The sequence below is a fragment of the Felis catus genome, chromosome A3 (assembly GCF_018350175.1).
Source record: "Felis catus isolate Fca126 chromosome A3, F.catus_Fca126_mat1.0, whole genome shotgun sequence".
In the NCBI taxonomy this organism is placed as follows: Eukaryota; Metazoa; Chordata; class Mammalia; order Carnivora; family Felidae; genus Felis; species Felis catus.
Window position 1 is genome coordinate 69,177,632 of NC_058370.1, and position 19,252 is coordinate 69,196,883.

The window sequence follows — 19,252 nt, forward strand, 5'->3', positions numbered from 1 at the left end:
CACACACACACACACACACACACACACACACACACATATATATATACTGATCAGAAAAAAAAAAAGTACAATAGGACTACAGAAGAAACAAGTTTCTGAGGTGTCTAGGAGTTCACCCAAGCTGAGAAAATACCAACAAGAATCAATATTACTTGAGCACTAATTCTCATCCTAGCATAGTCAGAACAGTTTATATGCACTTTCTCATTTAATCCTCATAACCACCCAATATGGGAAGTACCATTATTAGCTACATTTTGTTTATGGCCTGAGACTTATAACTGCTAGTAACTTGCTCAAGCTGGCACAAACTAGTGTGGGCAATAAGCAATATATGAATCTAGGCCTGTTTGCGCAGTCTGAATTTAACCATTACCCTACACTACCTGTCTTGAAGAAAAAAATAAAAATCAGGTAGATAAATAAAAGAGGATAGCAAACTAGGTGGGAGACATCAGATTCACTTCTGATTGGAAGTGAAATTTTATACCTCATTTATTTTTATTTAATATTTCTTGAAAACTGCTAGTGTATGTCCAATATGAACAATGGTAATAGTCTTCCTGTTACATCAGAATTACATACATATGTATATTTATATTCAATTTATAAGTAAGTAGTATGTCTTATTAAGAAGGCTTAATAAGGAAAAATAATTTTTCACTGGGTCAATCTTAGGGCTAAGCAATTATATTTTCTATATTTTTAAGACTAGTAGTTAGATTTCTTGCCTAATTGATTTTTGAAACTTTCCAAATGTGCCTGTAGACTTAGTTTGAAATTCTCCCAAAGTTCAATCTCTCCATGTGATTGTGACTAACAATTTTTAATATAAGGCAAACAAATTGCAGGCTGAAGAAATAATTGCTTGCACTATTGCTGGGGTACTGTAAAAAGCTGTGCAATTGTTGTTGATCTTCCACTGGCTTGACTACAGCAATTGAAATTTATCAGAAAGATTTATTACATGGTATTGCAGGCTCTAATAAATGACTTTGGGAATCTGGGAAAACTCCCTGAAGTTTGTTATTATCTGAACCTCATAGGGGTAATTAGAGATATAACCTAAAGTGTTAAGTCAGCAGTCAAGAAACAACAAATTATCAATTAAACCCATTGTCTACATTGGGGGAAGAAGGTGGAAAAAATAAGATTTGCAATGAAAAGAAATCATACATTCTAACACGGAAGTCAAAGATTAGACTGGGGATAGTATTTCCCAAACTATCTGGAGATTTCAATGGGGTCAGATCACTACTGAAAAAGGACATTCAAAATAAGAATTCTCAAAATTGCTTTGCAATCTAAAAGTGGAGAGTTTGAATATCTACAGATAGAGAGCTTAATAAAGAAAGAAAAGTCTTTGCATCTCTCCTATATCCCCTCTTCTGAGGAAAAGGCAAAATCCTCCTCCTCCACCCCTCCTCCTTGACACTGACATTTCTAAATATTTTCAGGCAAACTAAGTCAATGGCAATTTCAAATATGAGTGTGACAGCCTTTTCTCAGATAGAGGAGGGGAACAAATCCTATTTATTGGGCTACCTTCTCTTCCAGATTTGTGACTTGGCGCTGGCCTTTTCCTTTGATACCTCCGATTCTTGCACCTTTCTGGTATCTAATGCGGACAAGCAGGTGGCGAGCCCTGGGAGGCAGTGGGATGTCAAGGGAAACTAACCATTTTCATGATTTTCTGAACTGAGTCACAAAAATAACAGAAAATTGCCTCTGTGTGTGTGTGTGTGTGTGTGTGTGTGTGTGTATGTATGTATGTATTTAATGTGTGTATTTAATGTATGTGTGCATGAAAAGCCTTGGAAATAAAAGAGGCAGACATTTTCAAAATATTCCTTTGTGATTACTTTTATCAGACTCTGTACAAGAATATAAGACCTGAATGCAGATATACCTTGAAACAGTCTCAGCCCATGTCCTGCTGCTTTCACCTTGAAAACTGAAGACCATAAAACAATAAACTTCTGTCAAATTTATATAGTTCCTTTCAGTCAGCAAAGTCCCCAAAGTGTTGTGCAAAATAACAGCAACTTTTTAATTACAAAATTATTAGGGGTTCCCATGAAAATCTTTGAACTGAGAGATTAGGCGAATAAAGAGAGCCAGAAGGAAGATTTTTCATACCCTGCTCCTCAGTCCATAATTTAAATACAAGCACAAACTGAATGAGCAAAACAAAATTGTGTGCAGCATACATTTGAGTCTGGAAGACAGAAGGCAGTGTTAAAAGATACGTATTTAATATAGGATGTAATACAGAATAGCAAATACCAAAGTACAGAAACAAGTATTGAATGATTATACATCCTTCCAAAAACTATATCTTGTTATATGGCTCAAAAAAGAACAATCTGCTTTAGATAGTATAGGTAATAGACTAGAGTGCATGTCTCACACAGCTACCAGAAGAGTTTCAATGAGTACTTCTCACCGATTCAGTGAGCCAAATCATAAAGCCTCAGGCTGTCAGGGGAAAAAAAATCTTTTCACCTGTAAATTTTGATGAGAACGTGACAAAAATATATAGGATACACTCGCCAGAATTCCTGCGACGAAAAATACTAGAATTGGCCCACGACCTCCATTGCTAAGAAATTTAATGTAATTACCTTTTTACAGTATTGTCTAAACTCTACAGCATTGGCAGAATCTTTGTTATAAGTCTATGCTGGAAAAAAAAATTAAAGAAATTAGAGAAAGACCAAGGTGTTCTTTCTTCTATTGTACGAACTATGCATTAGGTCAGCCAACTTCCGGAAGAACGAATGTGGCTTAGCAAATGAATCTGAAGACAAAGGTATTTATGGGAAAATACAAAAGTCTTAGTATTATACTTAACAGGATGTGTCCCTGGATGAGAATACTGAAAAAGCAGTTTGGAGGGTAGGGATTCTCAAACCTTAATGTGTTTAGTGAGTCACCTAAGATCTTGGTAAAAAGGAGATTCTGATTCAGTAAATCTCGGGTGTGTCTTGAGATTCTAAATTTCTCAAAGCTTCCAGGTTATGCTGCTACTGTCAGTCTAGGGTATAATGCATACAGAAGTCTGATGGATAGGATCAATTTGTTAAATAAATTGTTAAATAATATGAATGTAAATTATACGCAGTTTTCCTCCCTCCCTTGCTCTGGCTTCTTAAGATTATAGGTGGGTATATTAAGCATTTTTTCTTCTTTTCTTTTGTTTTAGACAAAAATTGGGATAGCAATTTGACTATGACACTCTAATTGGTGAATTGTTCATTTGGAGAAAAATTGCAAGAACATGTATCTTCTAAGTAAATTTTCCTTTCTCTAGCTTTTAAAAGTAGCTGAACAAAAGTAGAGTGTGGCTCCGTGTTTAATTTTGTTTTCATCAAATTCAAAAGCAGACTTCATAACTCTTTTTTAGAAACTGTAGTAGTGAAGTGTTGACATACTGGCCTCAAGAACTCTGGGGGTCTCAATGGGCTTAGTGGTTAGTCAGTCAGGTGTTCAGATTTTGCTCCCACTGGCTGTAAAATGGATCACAGGGTAATCAAGGACAGACACCTTTGACCATAAGTCTGGAGTACATTCTAATTCACCAATAGGAAGGATTTCTATGTCTGCACTAACCCTGTTTAAAGCCAGATTAATTTTTGTTTGCGGAAAGACTGCATTGCAAAAGGTACAATACCCGTGTGCCCATCTATCATTTTTAGTTGGTCTTGAAGACTTTCTGATAAGCTTTAGATTTATATTTGCCAGTAGGCTCAGAAAAGATGCGTCTTGTCTCTGTGACACTGAGACTTTCATGATGCTCACCCAATCCAAGTTAGAATCTTCCCACATATTACTCTGAAAAACAGCGTATCAGAACTTTAGCCAGAAGTAGCCACTGCATCATCTTATTTCCAGGTTTTGTTTTGTCAGAGTTTCTAAACATTATGTGCTTTTTTTAAGGCTGGGTGTGTTGAAAATGTTTTTTTTTTTAAAGAAAATAATAAAAAATCAAAATTCATTGATTCTACATATGGGACACTTTTTCTGCTAAATGTGTTCCTAAGGTAGACACTTTAAGGCTTTCGTCTATTTGGGAAAATATAAGCAGAAGTTACAATTAACTGTGCATGTAAATCCTTCTAAAAAGCCCCCAAAGAAATTGCAAGTTTCTCCTTGTCCTTTATCCGAGCTTTCTTTGTCATGTGTAAAGCCTATGGCAGGGATTAGGGAGATGCAAAACCTTACAGTAAACAGAGAAAGGTTCAAAGAGGAGGCCCATAAAAAAAATCTATCATTTGAATGTAAAACGTAGAAAATGTCTTTTCCAGATTGAGTGGCAAACATAGTAAAACACTGTAATCCTAGCTCAAGAGATTTTGTTTCAAAATCCTAATTCAGCTAATAAACCAAAAAGGAAGCAAAATACATGAATGTATCACAAAGCCTTCTAGTTCACATATCAATCCTTGCAACTGCCACCTAACCAGGATGTTTTCATGCCATCCTTCCTGTATTTACCTGAGTTGTTTTTGTATTTCAGTTTTGCTCTTTTTAACTTTTCCAGTAGCATTTGTGAAAACTGATACAAAATATGCAGTCTTGTAAGTATCACAAAAAGGCACTTTCATGAGTTTTTTAGAAACATGTTTTTAGAGGAGCTTAGGTGGCTTGGTGGGTTAAACACCAGACTTCAGCTCAGGTCCTGATCTCACTGTGGATTCTAGCTCCCGTGCTAACAGCTCAGAGCCTGGAGCCTGTTTCAGATTCTGTGTCTTTCTCTCTGCCCCTCTCTCCACATGCAGTTTCTCTCTCTCTCAAAAATAAATAAACATTGGGGCGCCTGGGTGGCGCAGTCGGTTAAGCGTCCAACTTCAGCCAGGTCACGATCTCGCGGTCCGTGAGTTCGAGCCCCGCGTCAGGCTCTGGGCTGATGGCTCAGAGCCTGGAGCCTGTTTCCCATTCTGTGTCTCCCTCTCTCTCTGCCCCTCCCCCATTCATGCTCTGTCTCTCTCTGTCCCAAAAAATAAATAAACGTTGAAAAAATAAATAAATAAATAAATAAATAAACATTAAAAAAAGAAACATGTTTTTAATTCAATGAAAGAAATATCCTGTTATATTTTCACATGTGCACACAATTAGTTCTCTGTAATCCATCATAAATTCTGCTTAGAGCAATCGTTAATAGATTTCTATTGTTGATGAAGAAGCAAACAATAAACAGTAAAAGACAATATTATGTTTGAAATTATTCTCACTTTCCCTGTTTCTCATGTAAATGTAACCTCTGCATATTCTTATTTGTAGACTGCTTTCAAACAAAACATATATGAGCTAGAGGAAGATATCCATTAAATCTCAAGGTTAAAAAGTATACTTTACTATATACATCTTTATAAAATATGATTAGGACTCGCTCTGGCAAATGTTCAAAGACTCAAATGCACACACATACACACGAAGCATACATGCACACATACTCTTCCCAAAGATTGCCAAAAGCCAATAAAACTATGGGTTATTTACAGTGAAAGAGGAAACAAATTATTAACCACGATACAGTTTATAGCTTATTTTTAGGGATAAACATATTAACTTAAATTCATTCTTAGAAGTGTTTAAAAATAATTACTTTTTAAAATAGGCCTCTGCTATGTAATAGAGATAATGCTATTCACAATGTGAAATATCCATTCCCACTGTCTTCATTTGTTATTTAAACATGAATGTATATTTGACAGGGTCATTGAACTTATGGATTTGACAATAATACATATTCTCTATTTCCTTAAATATTATCTCCTATTTGGAATTTATTATAACACAGATTCAGTGTAAGTCACGAAAAACTAGTCCTTTTATATATTTTTAAACAAAACTTTTCACTTACTCTGTCCTCCTGAATTCCATGAAACCTTTATTTCTATTAAAACATTCTAAGGAAATTTGGGTTAAGCTACTGATCATTTCATAAGATCCAGTGATTAAGAGTGGCTTTGATTAATTGCTGACATTTGAACTTGCAGTGGGATAATAGTAAGCGGAGTTAACATTTACTAAGCACTTAGAGCAGGGTAGACACCATTTTCAGCACTACACTTACCTCATTTAGTCCTCACAATAACTAAACAGATTATGTAATAATCCCCACTTTATAGATGTTGAAGCGAAGTTACAGAGAATTTAGCAAAGATCATACAGCCAGCCAGTGGCAGAACTTGAATTCACACCTTCTTCCTTGTGTTTCAACTACCTTAAACACTTGCTGCTCAGAATACAAGCTTCTTATCCAAGACAGTGTAAGTAAAGTACATGAGGGATACAGACTGTGATTCTTTTGGTTGGGAAGGAAGAAAACATCCTAGTGACTTATTATTAATGTTTAGTGAGATTGAATCATTGATGTACTTGTAGTAAATCTAAAGCAAACCACAAAATCTAGACCTTTCCTAAAGATTGTCAAAGGTCAATAAAACTGTGGGTTATTTACAGTGCAATAGGAAACAATGTGCAGCAGAAATGGAGTAGCGCCTATTAGACAAACAAAGCGAGAGGGCAATTTTCTTTAGAGAATCTCCTCAAAAATCTTTGGAGAGGAAGTCGCACCGTCAGTACATTTTCATAAAAAGTATGCTTGGTGATAACATATGCTGAACACAACCGAAGGCAGTCCTTCAAGTCTAGACAGCCAAGCTGCACTAGAGCAGAGACACTTGCTGTTTAAATATCCTTTCAAAAAAGAAAAAAAAAATCCATTTGTTTACCAAAATCTATTCACACTTGTGGAGAAGCTTCTTTCTTCACTTATCTGAATGTGACAATGAATCAAAGTATGTTCTCTTCTGTTACCAGATGTGATAATGGAGAAGCTCAGATTCTCACCAGAGGCTAGCTAGAGGAAGATGTCTTTTCAGTGCTTTTGGAGAGGAAAGGCTAATTTTTCCAAGTAAAAATGCCTCCCCGAGGAGATGTGTTAATGAGGTCCAGAGCAATGCTTGACACTTGACTATGCTAATTATCTCAAGCCAACTAGCAAAAAGTTCTTTTTCAGGTATCCTAGAGATCACCCACATGAATTGTAATCTCTTCCCCACTTGCTATTTTCACAAAACACGGGGCTTTGCTCTTCCTGTTTGGCTGTTGTGAAGGCATTTAAATCTCATCCGACATCAAGTGCACAAATGGGAAAAGTGCGTTGAGACCACTAGCAGCAGATTGCTTGTTCTGGGTGGGTTCTGCAATACTTGTTGGGCAAAGATTAACTTGCAGTTACCAGATATGGCATCCATTAACATACGTTCTTGAGACACCAGACATCTTTTATTGAACTTGGGGAACAACAGAAACAAAAGGCAAAACCTCTGGCCTCCTACAGCTTTCATTCTAGAATGGGGAAACACAGTTACTTGGATAAGTACATGAAATACACAGTATGTGATCTGGTAAAAAAATAAGAAAGAAGAGGAAATGTTAGTAAATAGCACTGCAAAACACACTGGCAAACACCTTACTAAAAGATGACTCTATGAAGATCACAAGTGGTGAGGTAAAGAACTGTGTGAGTGTCTAGAGGAAAAGGGTTCTGAGTAAAGGAAAGATCACGTACAAAGGCTTGGAGATGGAAGCAAACATGGCATGTTGAAAGAGGCAGTATGGTTGGAATAGAGTAATTAAGAAGTAAAGAGGTGTGTATGAGTGTGGAGGCAGAGGAAGATCATAAAATCATATAGGAACTTACAGGTCAGTGGAAGAATTTGGGATTCTACCCTGGGTGATATGGCTAGTGGTATGTGGGGGATTTTAAGCAGATGACCGATATAATTATGATTTAAATTTTTAAAAGATCATTCTTAACTTCTTGGGAATAGAATGAAGTACAGAGAAGAATTAGTAGGCTATTGAAATAGTGAGAGGTGGTTAAATTTCTATTACATTTTAATTATAATCAAATCATGTTAAGATAGGGCCAACCAGATTTGCTGTCATGTTGGAAATGGGATAAAGGAAGAACTCAAGATGACTTCAGTGTTTTTGGGAAAAGCAACAGTATTGAATGCCAACTTCTGAGATAGCTAATATTGTAGAAGGAGTATACTGGGAAAGGAATATCTGATTAATTTTGGACAACTAGAGTTTGTACAGGATTGGGTAGTACATTGGGGATGTAAGTCTAGATCTAGAGATCAAATATGAAGGCATCACATAAAGATGTTGTTAAAGTCATGAGAGAGAATGGGGTCCAGGGGAAGGAGCATAAAGAGAAAAGAGATGGGACTCAGCTCTAAGACTCAGGACGAGGGTTCTCTACTAATTAAACATCAGAAAAAAAAAAAAACCAGAAAAAGAGACTGTGAAGAAGCAATCAAAGAAAAAAAGTCTGTGGTCCTAGAAACCAAGTGAAAAAGTGTTTTGCAAAGGAGGGAATATTCAACCATGTAAAATGCTGCTAGTAGACTATGAAGAGACTGAGGATTGAAGTTGATGGCTACAGTTGACCTTAATAAAAATATGGGATATCATATTTTCCCAACTAAATCCTACACTCCTAGTGGCCACAAATAGGCAACTGAAACTGAGAGCTGAATCTCAAAGTTATTTTGTGCTTACTTTGCCTAACCTCCGAACATCATTTTTCATGTAATTTATATTTCAGTATATATCACAGGTGGCTTCTCAAGAAAGCCCACTTCTTCTCATTATTAACACATGGAACAAGACCAAAATAATAGGACCATAAATTTTTAGAAACAAAAGTGATCTCAAAATTCATCTATTGGTCAATCTTATTACTTTACCTAATGAAAAAGATAGGCTGACACAGGGTAAATGATTCACCCAAAAGTGCAACAGAATCCACTATGCCTATATTTCAACTTATTGATCTTCCCCTCTACATGCATATTAATTTGGATTATTTTAACAAACTAGATTATAGGCTCTTTTAAGGCAGGCATGCTTTCTTATATCCATAGTGCCTAGCACAACAAAGAATGCATTTCAGAACCTGTTTTTCCCCTCCTCTGTCACTAGTCCCTGACAACCATTCTTCAGATTTTTTTCCCTATAGTTCTGCATTTTCTAGAATGTCTTATAATAGAAATCATACATATTATTATCTAGTGTTGTTTTGTGAGTAAATATATACCAAATTTAACTTAAAATGTTTGAAATAGATCTTTTACCTCCCACTACCACAATTTTGGTCTTAAGACATTCCTCAAAGACCATTTCATAATCTCTTGCTGTGACCTCAGTATCTAGAAATTCTTTAGCTCCTTTGAATTTATTCAACCATTGATTCATGACTCATTATACATTCATTAATCAAGTACTTATTATCCTTATCAATATTCACATTTTGCTGTTGTTATTTGTGCATATATTTGTGTGTCTATATATACATATATGTGCATATATGTGCACATATATATAATGTACATATGTGTGTGTGTGTGTGTGTGTATATATCTCCACACACACAAAGATTCCCACTTGGAACTGTCTATATTTCCTTATATTCTTCTTAATACTCAGCACAGTGCCAGTGACTGTAATAGTCCTATATTCAATATTTCATTTATTGAAAATGTGGCAGCAACATTGACCATCAAATCACAATGTTGATTCTCAGCAGTCCTAAATTTCAGTAGTAGCATTTGAATGTAAAATTAGTACACTTGAATAAAATCTACATTATCTTCTTTTTTCATTTAAAATCTCTTAGTAGCACAGACTTATATTTCCAGAGTTTTCTCTCCCATGTGCCTTTAAGCATATAAGATTAGATGTCTGGCCTTGCACCAGAAAGCAGGGCTGACAGGATATGAAATCCTGGGGATAACAGGGATCTAGCTATTTCTCTTTCAAGACATTTTTTTTAGCCAGAAACTGAAAAGGCAGATGAAACTGGGACAACCCAGTGACAAGAAAGAGAGGAAAGATCATGTTTTTTTCCACAAAAACATTTTAACTAAGATTCTGGCTTTAATATTAATATTTTTGGTTACAGTTAAGCTTTAGAGTTAATGAAATTCTCATTTATATGCTGATCTAGGGACATGAATACCAAATTACAGATGGGATGAAAATTAGAAATAAAGAAAATTAAAGAAAAGAAAATGGAAAATATGCCCACAGAGTTGACCACACGTACACATATGCCCACATTCATCCCAGGGTAATATGAGAGAACCTGGATACTATTTGGATGTGAGTTTTTTGATGAATTCAATCTATTTATCATTGTGTGTGTGCGTGGGGGGGGGGGGCTTTTTTGTGGTATAACCTAAGAACTTTTTTTTTTAACAAGGAGTAGTTATTCTTTTGTTTGCTTTGAAAAATTCTGAGTGACTTTTGAGTGACCTGTTTACTGCGTTAGGAAATATGCTGCTTTATTCTAGAGACCATAGAACAGAAGAGAGGAAAACAACAATAGCAAAGGAAGCGAAATTACAGTGTTTAGAATAAAAATGTATTTGATCCATTTTGGCCTCTAGACTGACTCTTAAAAGGCTACCCCTAGGCAGGATTGTAAACATATATAAAACATTAATACATTAAACATTAATACAAAAATTGGCATATTAAGAACACAGCGCATATAAGAGTATTGCTCTTTCCCTGCAGATGTTTGATTGACCTTGACTAAATGTCAAGAAAACACCTTCCGTGTCTTTTTTTTCCTGACTATAACTCACCTTCCTTCATAGTTAAGTATTGTTCCAACACTTACAACATAAGCTCTGGTCAAGTGTTAGCTACTGGTGCAGTTCTGCAGATAAAAGAAAAATTGTCTTGTAATACACTAAACATGGGAGATCCCTGGTTGAAGAAACAGTTGCTACTGCTGAGACAACTGATATAGTTGTACTTTTTTTTTGTAGATTTCCAGAAATACAACTTGAGCAAAGCCAAGACAGAATGAAAACAAAAGAAGGAGGTGAATAATTCCCTGTCTATGGAGTCAGTATATTTTATTATTAGATGTTCATTCTCAGGCTACACTGGAAAATACTTGAAGCAAAGGGAGATCAGTTTTCTTTTCTTTTTTCCCTTTTCTTTTCTTCCAGCGTGTATCTCATTAACATTAATAGAAAATGTGCCCACAAAAAGCCATTAACATTAATGGGAATTATGCATAGAAAAAGCCCTAGATTCATTTTTGGTCTTTTAAGGAGCTTATGTTTTGCTGCCCATCCCCAAAACATAGGATGGGAAACTACTAATCACATTTTGTCTCATCTCTTTAAATTAGATATTTCGTTAAATTATATTTAATAAATCCTGAGTTGGAAACAGCACAAGGAAACTCAAGCTGCAATAATATTTACTCTCCCAATAAGCCAAGAGCTTTCACAAACCATGTATCTTACTGAAAGTCACTGGGCAAGTTATATGACCATGATTCTCACGAGCATCCTCTTTGTGCTAGCAATTAGGCTGTCTGCCAGGAGTTGAAATGATTAGCAGTAAATATAAATTTAATAGTTCTGCTTTGCAGTTCCCCAGTCACTCCTGGTCCCTCCAACCACTGGGATGATAATGGGAATCAGAGCCTATCAACTGAACATATGACAATAACTGAATCTGAACTAAAACATGGGGGACCCCTAAAGGGACAAGGTAAAGTGAAAAACAACAACACATTTTTTATTTAATACCCACTTCACCTTTGTACCAAACATTGCCCTCATTAAAAACAAAAAGAGCAAAATTTAAAAGCATTATTAAATCGTAAATGACCTAGAAATTTTCAAAATCCTGCCTGACATGGTGTGGAATGTTTTGCCCCTTGAAATGGCGTGATGAAAAATGTTTTGATTTTGAATATAGTTCTGCCTATCTACTTGAGTTACTCAGAGTTGGGCTTTCTGAGATTTACCAGTATCTTCTCAGCTTCTTTGATATCATCGTCAAGGTTCCATAGAAAACTGGCAATAGGTTACTGTTTTAATATGTCTTCTTTTCTAGATACCTTACTAGACTTCTTATCATTCATCTGTCAATATAAAAGATACAAAAACTGGAAGACAGCAAAGACCAGGAAGTCTTAGGACTGTGCTGTAGAACTACAATGAAATAAATAAATATGAAAGCTTTTATGCTACTTTGTTTTTATGCTACTTCAATCATAGTAAAATATTCTCTCACATTTTCTTCTGGGTATAATAAAGAGCAGATAAGGTAAGAAGCAAAACTAAATTGGTCAGGAGAAAAAAGCAGTTTGAAGGTTGGCCTGATGGCAAAGGACTTTTAAACAGTTCCCAAGGAGCGCCGCGCAGAGATGAGCCTAGTAAAAGGAACTTCCCTTACTTCACTCCCTTGGGTCTTTCATTCTTCATTCTTATCCTTTCATCATAGATTTCCACATGTAAAATGGCTGAAAGAGGGGTTATCTTGGTAACAGAAAAAAAATAAGATACATGACACCTTGATCAAATATTTATAAGGTGCCATGTTAAGCAGAGAGATCTTTGAGAACTGGGATGTTTGTCTTACTTGATGTCGCCTGGCACATGATGGAAGCTATAGTTAAGAAAACATATCTGAGAAGACGTGAGGTTGGTGGTACCATGGCAAGTCATAGAAATGTGGGAAAATAAAAAGAGAAAGACAGTGAGTCACAAGGACATCTTTCTTCTCCCGCATCCCGCTTTTTTCTTGAACCCATTAGCCAATACATTTGCTCTGATGCTTCAGCCAGGTTGAGTTAAAATTTCCCCCATTTTGCATTAAAAAGAATCTTAGCTAATACAATAACATCAGGAAGCATGTGGGCCGAAGCTTGACCATCTCACTGCCTTTTGGCAATGAAAGGCAGGATTTAAACGACAAATATTTATACAGATGGAGTTCCAAGATGTGGATGATTTGCCTCTTAGGAACGGAAAGTAGGAGTGAAATTACTCTCATTTTGCTTTCTGCATGCATTTTTGATGCTCAAAAAGAACACCATGGACAACACGAATTTAAATCCAAATACTCCTAATAAACACACAGTTTAAAAAACGAATACACTTATCATGAATAGCAAACCAAACTGAAGCAAATTAATCCTCAAGGTGATAAAACTCAAAGAAAACCTCATGTTTTTGATGATGTCTTTGTTGATGGCACAGAAAGCCAAAGAGAGGAAATTATTCTATTTGAAAACCTCAGTTTTACAATATTTATTTGAAAACTAAAGCATTTTGTCTCGAAGTCCTACTTATATAAAACTAGAGGGAAGTAAAGTCAGCTTATTTTGCTTAAAGTCCCTATCACCTCTGCTTAAACTGAATAACTGGATACAGTTCTGACTAGTCCAAATGCATACTCTACTGAAGTTGAACATAATTTAGTGAAGCAAAGATGGTAAAGTTTACTGCCTTGGCAGATTTCTACTGGAATATAACTAAAAGTGTAGTTTTTCCCACAGAGAAAATAGATTAGTAGAAAATTAAAGTCAATTTTATATAGAAATTTTGTATTAAAATAAAATAATGGACAGATAGAAAGGGTGGAGAACTAACATGTTAAAGAAGAAAATTATTTTGCTTGAACAATTTATTTGCTAAGTTTCATGAACCATGCTCCATGTGTCATAATAAAAAACTAAATTAATGATTCAAACATACAGAGACATTGGGATGAAATGTGAAAATCAAGTTGATGGACCAATCTGCTTTCTTAAAAAAATAAAATAACAGAGGCACCTGGTCTGGCTCAGTCGGTGGAGGATGTGACGCCAGGTGGTGAATTTGAGCCCCACGTTAGGTATAGAGATTACTTGAAAATAAAAAACTTTAAAAATAAAAAAATAAAATGTAAAAAAAAAGTCTTTATAGGCTTACCATGAAAAAATAAGAGAGGGCCTATTTTGGGCCACATTAGGATTATGTACTGTAGCTACTCAAGTATTTAGCCACCCTATAAACAGTTCAAATAAAAGCCAATAAAAATATTCAGTGTACCTGGGTGGCTCAGATGGTTGAGCACTCGACTTCAGCTAAAGGTCATGATCTCACTGCTTGTGAGTTTGAACCCCACGTTGGGCTCTGTGCTGACAGCTCAGGGCCTGGAGCCTACTTTGGATTCTGTGTCTCCCTCTCTCTCTTCCCATCCCCTGTTCATGCTCTGTTTCTCTCTCTCTCAAAAATAAACAAACATTTTAAAAAATTAAGAAAAAAAAACATTGCCCACTTTATTTGACTTAAATATGTCTTTATTGGTCCATATTAAGAGAAGCTTATTCCTTCCTGCAACCATTTTTCAGACATAACTTGGACACCTCTGAAACCCACTTTAATTCTGTAAGATTCTAGAATTATTTGGATATAAATATTCAATGGAGTAAAATTAGAGGAGATTTGCAAAAATGTGTTTCTCAGTTTGGGTTGAAAAACTGTAAGCATATTCACTGTAAATCTTTAAGAGAATGGTTTTAACGGAGCTCCTTCCTAACTTCATTAGTCATTAACACTTTTGTCCTGGAGCATCCTGAGGGGCTAGAGTTTCAGGGACGATCCCTTTGACTATCACTGACAAACAGACCTTACTTCTGAGTTTATGATTGTGGATAATGAATTAGTGTTTTCTTTAGTAAATGTGTATCTTCAAGATGTAACCAGTCATGCAATCACTAGTCAAGCCCAATGTTGAAATAGTCACTACTTCCCAGTTTAGGTTTGGGTGTCATGGAGATGGGAGTGACCCTCCTCGAGGACAGAAACCTTGGCAATGTACATCTCTATGATTCCCTGAAGTGCTCTGCACAGAATTGACACTAAGCTCAATAAATGTTTTTTCAATAAAGGAAGAAAGGCTCTGTTGCCACTTATAGTGCAGAAGAGTTTTCATCTTCAAAGCCCTTTATTCACATTAATTCAGCTATTTACATTTTGCTGATGGGTAAAGCCTGAAGAGGCTAAATGGGCTGTTAAAGGCCAGAGAGAGTAAAATGCTGCCTGTCAGGAATTAAAAATTTGCAATTACTGATTTCTACTCCCATGCCCAAGGCTTTATTCAGGGGGGAGAAAAAAGGACAAATATCTAACAAAGGCCTGGTAGATATTGGTTAGTCTACTGTTAGGATAAGTCAATAGTAGTTAAAGAAATAAATGGTCCCAACAGCTCTATCGAACAGGTATGAAGAAAAAGTTCGATTTGTGGTGGTTTTGAGCATGTGCGTTTTGATACACATAGGGATGCAGAATTACCTATTCCCATCTGCAGTTCTAAAACAACTTCCAGCTGCCATGCGTTGTTTACACAGGAATTGAAATACATTTGACCTAAACTTTATTTTGCTCTTGCCAAAGTGTGCTAATTGTATAGATCCCAGGGCGGTGGGAACATCATAATTTCAAAACAGACATTAAGGCATTGAAAAATCCATGGAAGTGAACTTAAAATTAAAGTACACATGGAGATGGTCAAGTGTGTACAGTTATGCTACTTCATATGTTTCTTCATGGGCTAGTTCACATCCTAAACTCTTGCCTCTTTAAAATATCTTATTTTGCTGTGAACTTCAGGACAAAAAAAAAGACTTCTTGGTCATATATTGCTTTCGTTCTCAGTTGTGTTTCCTATGTTCCTTGGAGACCTTGACTTTCTCAGAGTAGCTTCCTAGAAATAAAAAGTGATGCAAAAACCTAGCGCCTATAGTTCCTGTAAGAGAGTATGGAGAGAAGTCCAGTGAGACAAAAAGTCAGGGAAGTTCTAAACCTCAGGATTTATGGGCTCTTCTTCCTTGCTGTCTACTTCTATCTATCCTGCCTGCTGAGATCTATGCAATTTAAGCCTTAAGGAATGGCTACCTTTTACTCTCAAAGTAACACTTAATGGAACAAAACAGAACATATTTCCACCTAGCTGATGACATTTGCAGTGTGCCTAACATTATACTTGGTTTGGAAGTTGGAATCTTATGGAGAGGGCAGGGGTAGTACCAGGGAGGTAGTGAGGATATTGCTAATCAGGACCAAAAGTATAAGGACTGATCTAAGACAAATAGATCTGTCAGGTGTCAGATGCAAGCAGCAAAGAATGCTGCCTTATGAAGTTGGATATAAGAAATCTCCATGCAGCTGGCTTAAGATTGGACTGGCAGGTTGAAGATGTAGGGGAAACACCTGAGGCAAGCTGTTGGAACAGGGCAGGACTGACATCCACAGGAACCCTTTGTTCTTAGGTTATATATGGATTGGGAATGGGTCTCTGTACAATCGACAACATGGAGGTTGTTGACTAGTGGGCAATCTAGATTGCAGAAAAGATCAAAAGAGAAGTTAAGGCATGAAAATTTGTTAGATCAGAACAACTACTAAAAATCCTCCAGGGGAATTAATTGTGTTAATAACTTGGGTGGAGTAGATATGGCACACCACTACACCCATAGTCTTCACCAGCCTACAGGATGCTATATGGACTCTTTTCCAGGTGCACAAGGATATGTTAAAATCCTAATAATTTTTAGATTCTGATCTGGAGCGAGAATTCAGGAAAAAGTTAATAAGTCAGTTCGCGCCCTGGAAAAGAAAGTTAAATTAAAGCCATGGGCAAGGAAGAAGGAAGATCTCTGTTTTGGGTCAGGTAAAGAAAGGCTTTCTCATGGGGGAGACCTTATAACCACATAAACGCTCAAGAGGTCATAGACTTCCAGAGACGGAAGTGTCTTCGTTATCACCTGAAAAAAAATTGCTATTTGCAGCTATGGAAACTGAAGCTTTGAGGAATTATTTTTCCAAATCACACATCTCACTGGCAAAGCCAAGACTTGACAACACTGTTTTGCTTATGTCTTGAACTCCTCTTTATTTTGGAAACCTTCAATGAAGCAGAACATCTAATAAGAGTTAATGAGGAACAGGTACAGCTGGGGCCTTCTCTTGCCTGGCTACTTGAAAGTAATTAAACATAAAGTCTGATTCAAACAGAGAAGGCTACTCTGGTATATCCTGGGAAGATGAACATCTAGATACAGAAACCTCATGCTATCAAGGCAAAGAATTTCAAGGTAGTCCAAAATTAAGTCAACTATTCAAGTAATATCACTTGTGTGGTCTGAATTTAGAACTATAAGTTTTTTCTGGAAAGCAATAAAAAGTGCTTTGAGATATAGCTGCCCATACTAATCAAAAATAATTGGTGGGGTGTGGGGGTGGCTAAGTCAGTTAAGAGTCCAACTCTTGGTTTTGGCCCAGGTCATGATCTCATGGTTCATGAGATCAAGGTCCATGTCCAGCTCTACGCTGATAGAGCAGAGGCTACTTGGAATTCCCTCTTTCTCTCTCTCTCTGCCCCTTTCCAGCATGCTCTCTCTCAAAATAAATAAATAAACTTTAAAAAACTAATTTGAAAAATCATAGTACCAAGAAAGAGGTCTTTCCTTACCACATATCTAACAGAGATACATGGTCACCATTAAAGATATTATGCAGAACTGATTCAATAAAGACTCCAGGTAATAGAAAACTGAACGAAATTTCTTATAAAGTCAGTGCCTTGCTGTGGAATGGGTTCCACAGCATGGCACACAAACTACTAGCAAAACTCTATTAAGAAAACCCTCACCACGCTTCAAGCAGTCATTTGATAAAATGTAGACCAAGTGTTGATTACCAGTCTGGGGACCAAATAAGTAGATTGCAGGAGGCAGACTCCCAGCCCTATTCCAAAAGTGAGACACTGATACAACCTTCAGAAGTCATTGCTTTTTCCTAATCCTCTTTCTCTCACCACACACACATTTTCCTCCTAAATCTCCTAGCTGCAAACATTGCTTAATGATGTCTACTTTATCCCTTTTACACCCACAAACTCAGTCCGGGGTTGACTATTTTGTGATATCATCATTGATAAAAAAAAGTCCAATGGCATTAGAAAATCCTGACATAACACAGCTGATATACACGTGGCCGGTAATTGCTTAAAACACCAGAAGAGATGGATGTCTAATCTATTCCTAAAAATCTGAGCAAATGGCATTTCACCCCTCTGCTATTCCTCCCCCCCCACCACCAATTCCTGCTAGTTTATTGGAATGTTTTGGACAAGAAAGCAAAAATATTACACTTCAGAATATAATGTGGGCTTCTCATTCCAATTCTAAGGCTGTCATGAGCAGTTGCAAGGCAACAGCTTACTATTATTTAAGATTAGGCTGAATTCTTGGTATTAAACAGAGGTATTGATTCATTCATTGAATAAATATTTATTGAGGTACTCTACTAGACACTGGATAACTTGGTAAAATAAAAAAAAATAGCTGGTAAGAAACATTTTTCTACGAGTCATTACAAGAGACTTAAGGATAAGGATAGAAGAAATATTTTAGGGTTGGGGGACACCATATCCAAATACTGTAGCAGAAAAAAACACATATTGATTTTTTTCTTACAAACTAGAGAGTATAAACAAGCTGCCTACTGATGTCTGATCAAAGTAAAGGCTATGATTATCTTGGTTGTAGTGTTTTAAAATTTCATTGTAGAAGAGAAGGATATTTATGGATTCACTCATCGGTTTATAGTCAAATAATTCTACTGAGGAGAAAAAAAAGTATTCTTGCAAGAAAATTGAGACATAACATGGATAATGCAAAGCCTACATTTAATCTTGGCCAATTCTATTGTCTTATATTTTGTGTAGATGTCAAACATATCAGTGAAAAGAAAATGGTCCACAAATGCAGCCCAGGGACTTGGCCTACTTTTCCTACTCGCCCAGTCTTCAAAACAATAGATATTTATTCTCTTTTCATCTCTAAAATACTGTCCAATTTTCTCTGACAATATCTCCTGCTAGGAAAAGTAAAAGGAAGAAATAGTTAAAAAGTTCATCTTCTAATTAAGTTCTCCCTTCATAAAATCATTTACTTAATTAAGTTGCTATGCAGCTACACAAAACCAACACGTTTCCCCCCCTAGAAATGAAGGAAGCTGAGTAGGGCTGAGTTGCACAGAGAGAAGAAATAAAATTTCCTGAGAAGAATAAATTGTTCAGAGTGAGGTGGGTAAAGTTCCCAAGTCAAAGAATAAGTTTATTCAAAGTTGTTATTCAAGAAATCCTGAAAGTGATCTAAATTCAAATTTCCTTTTGTTTTGCCAGGAGGGCTGGTTTAGGGATAGAACATGATGGGCTTTTTTATGACACATCTTCTGACTTCATTTAACATTGTTAAAATATTTCTGTCTCTAATATTATATCCTGTAATATCCTAAAAGACTCAGATTATTTATTTTTTTTAATTTTTTTGCATTTATTTATTTTTGAGAGACAGAGAGAGACA

The 19,252-nt window shown here is 36.1% G+C and overlaps 1 protein-coding gene and 1 long non-coding RNA gene across 33 annotated transcripts in view; one reads left to right on the forward strand and one right to left on the reverse strand.

Annotated features, from left to right (window-relative positions):
- The window catches only part of NRXN1 (neurexin 1), a 1,127,382-nt gene that overhangs the window by 201,675 nt on the left and 906,455 nt on the right, over positions 1 to 19,252 (reverse strand). The window lies entirely within an intron of this gene.
- Positions 6,150 to 12,078, forward strand: LOC109498168. The gene is made up of 4 exons (XR_006595553.1): positions 6,150 to 6,278; positions 10,034 to 10,188; positions 10,863 to 10,918; positions 11,950 to 12,078. It is a non-coding gene; the product is annotated as an uncharacterized LOC109498168 (long non-coding RNA).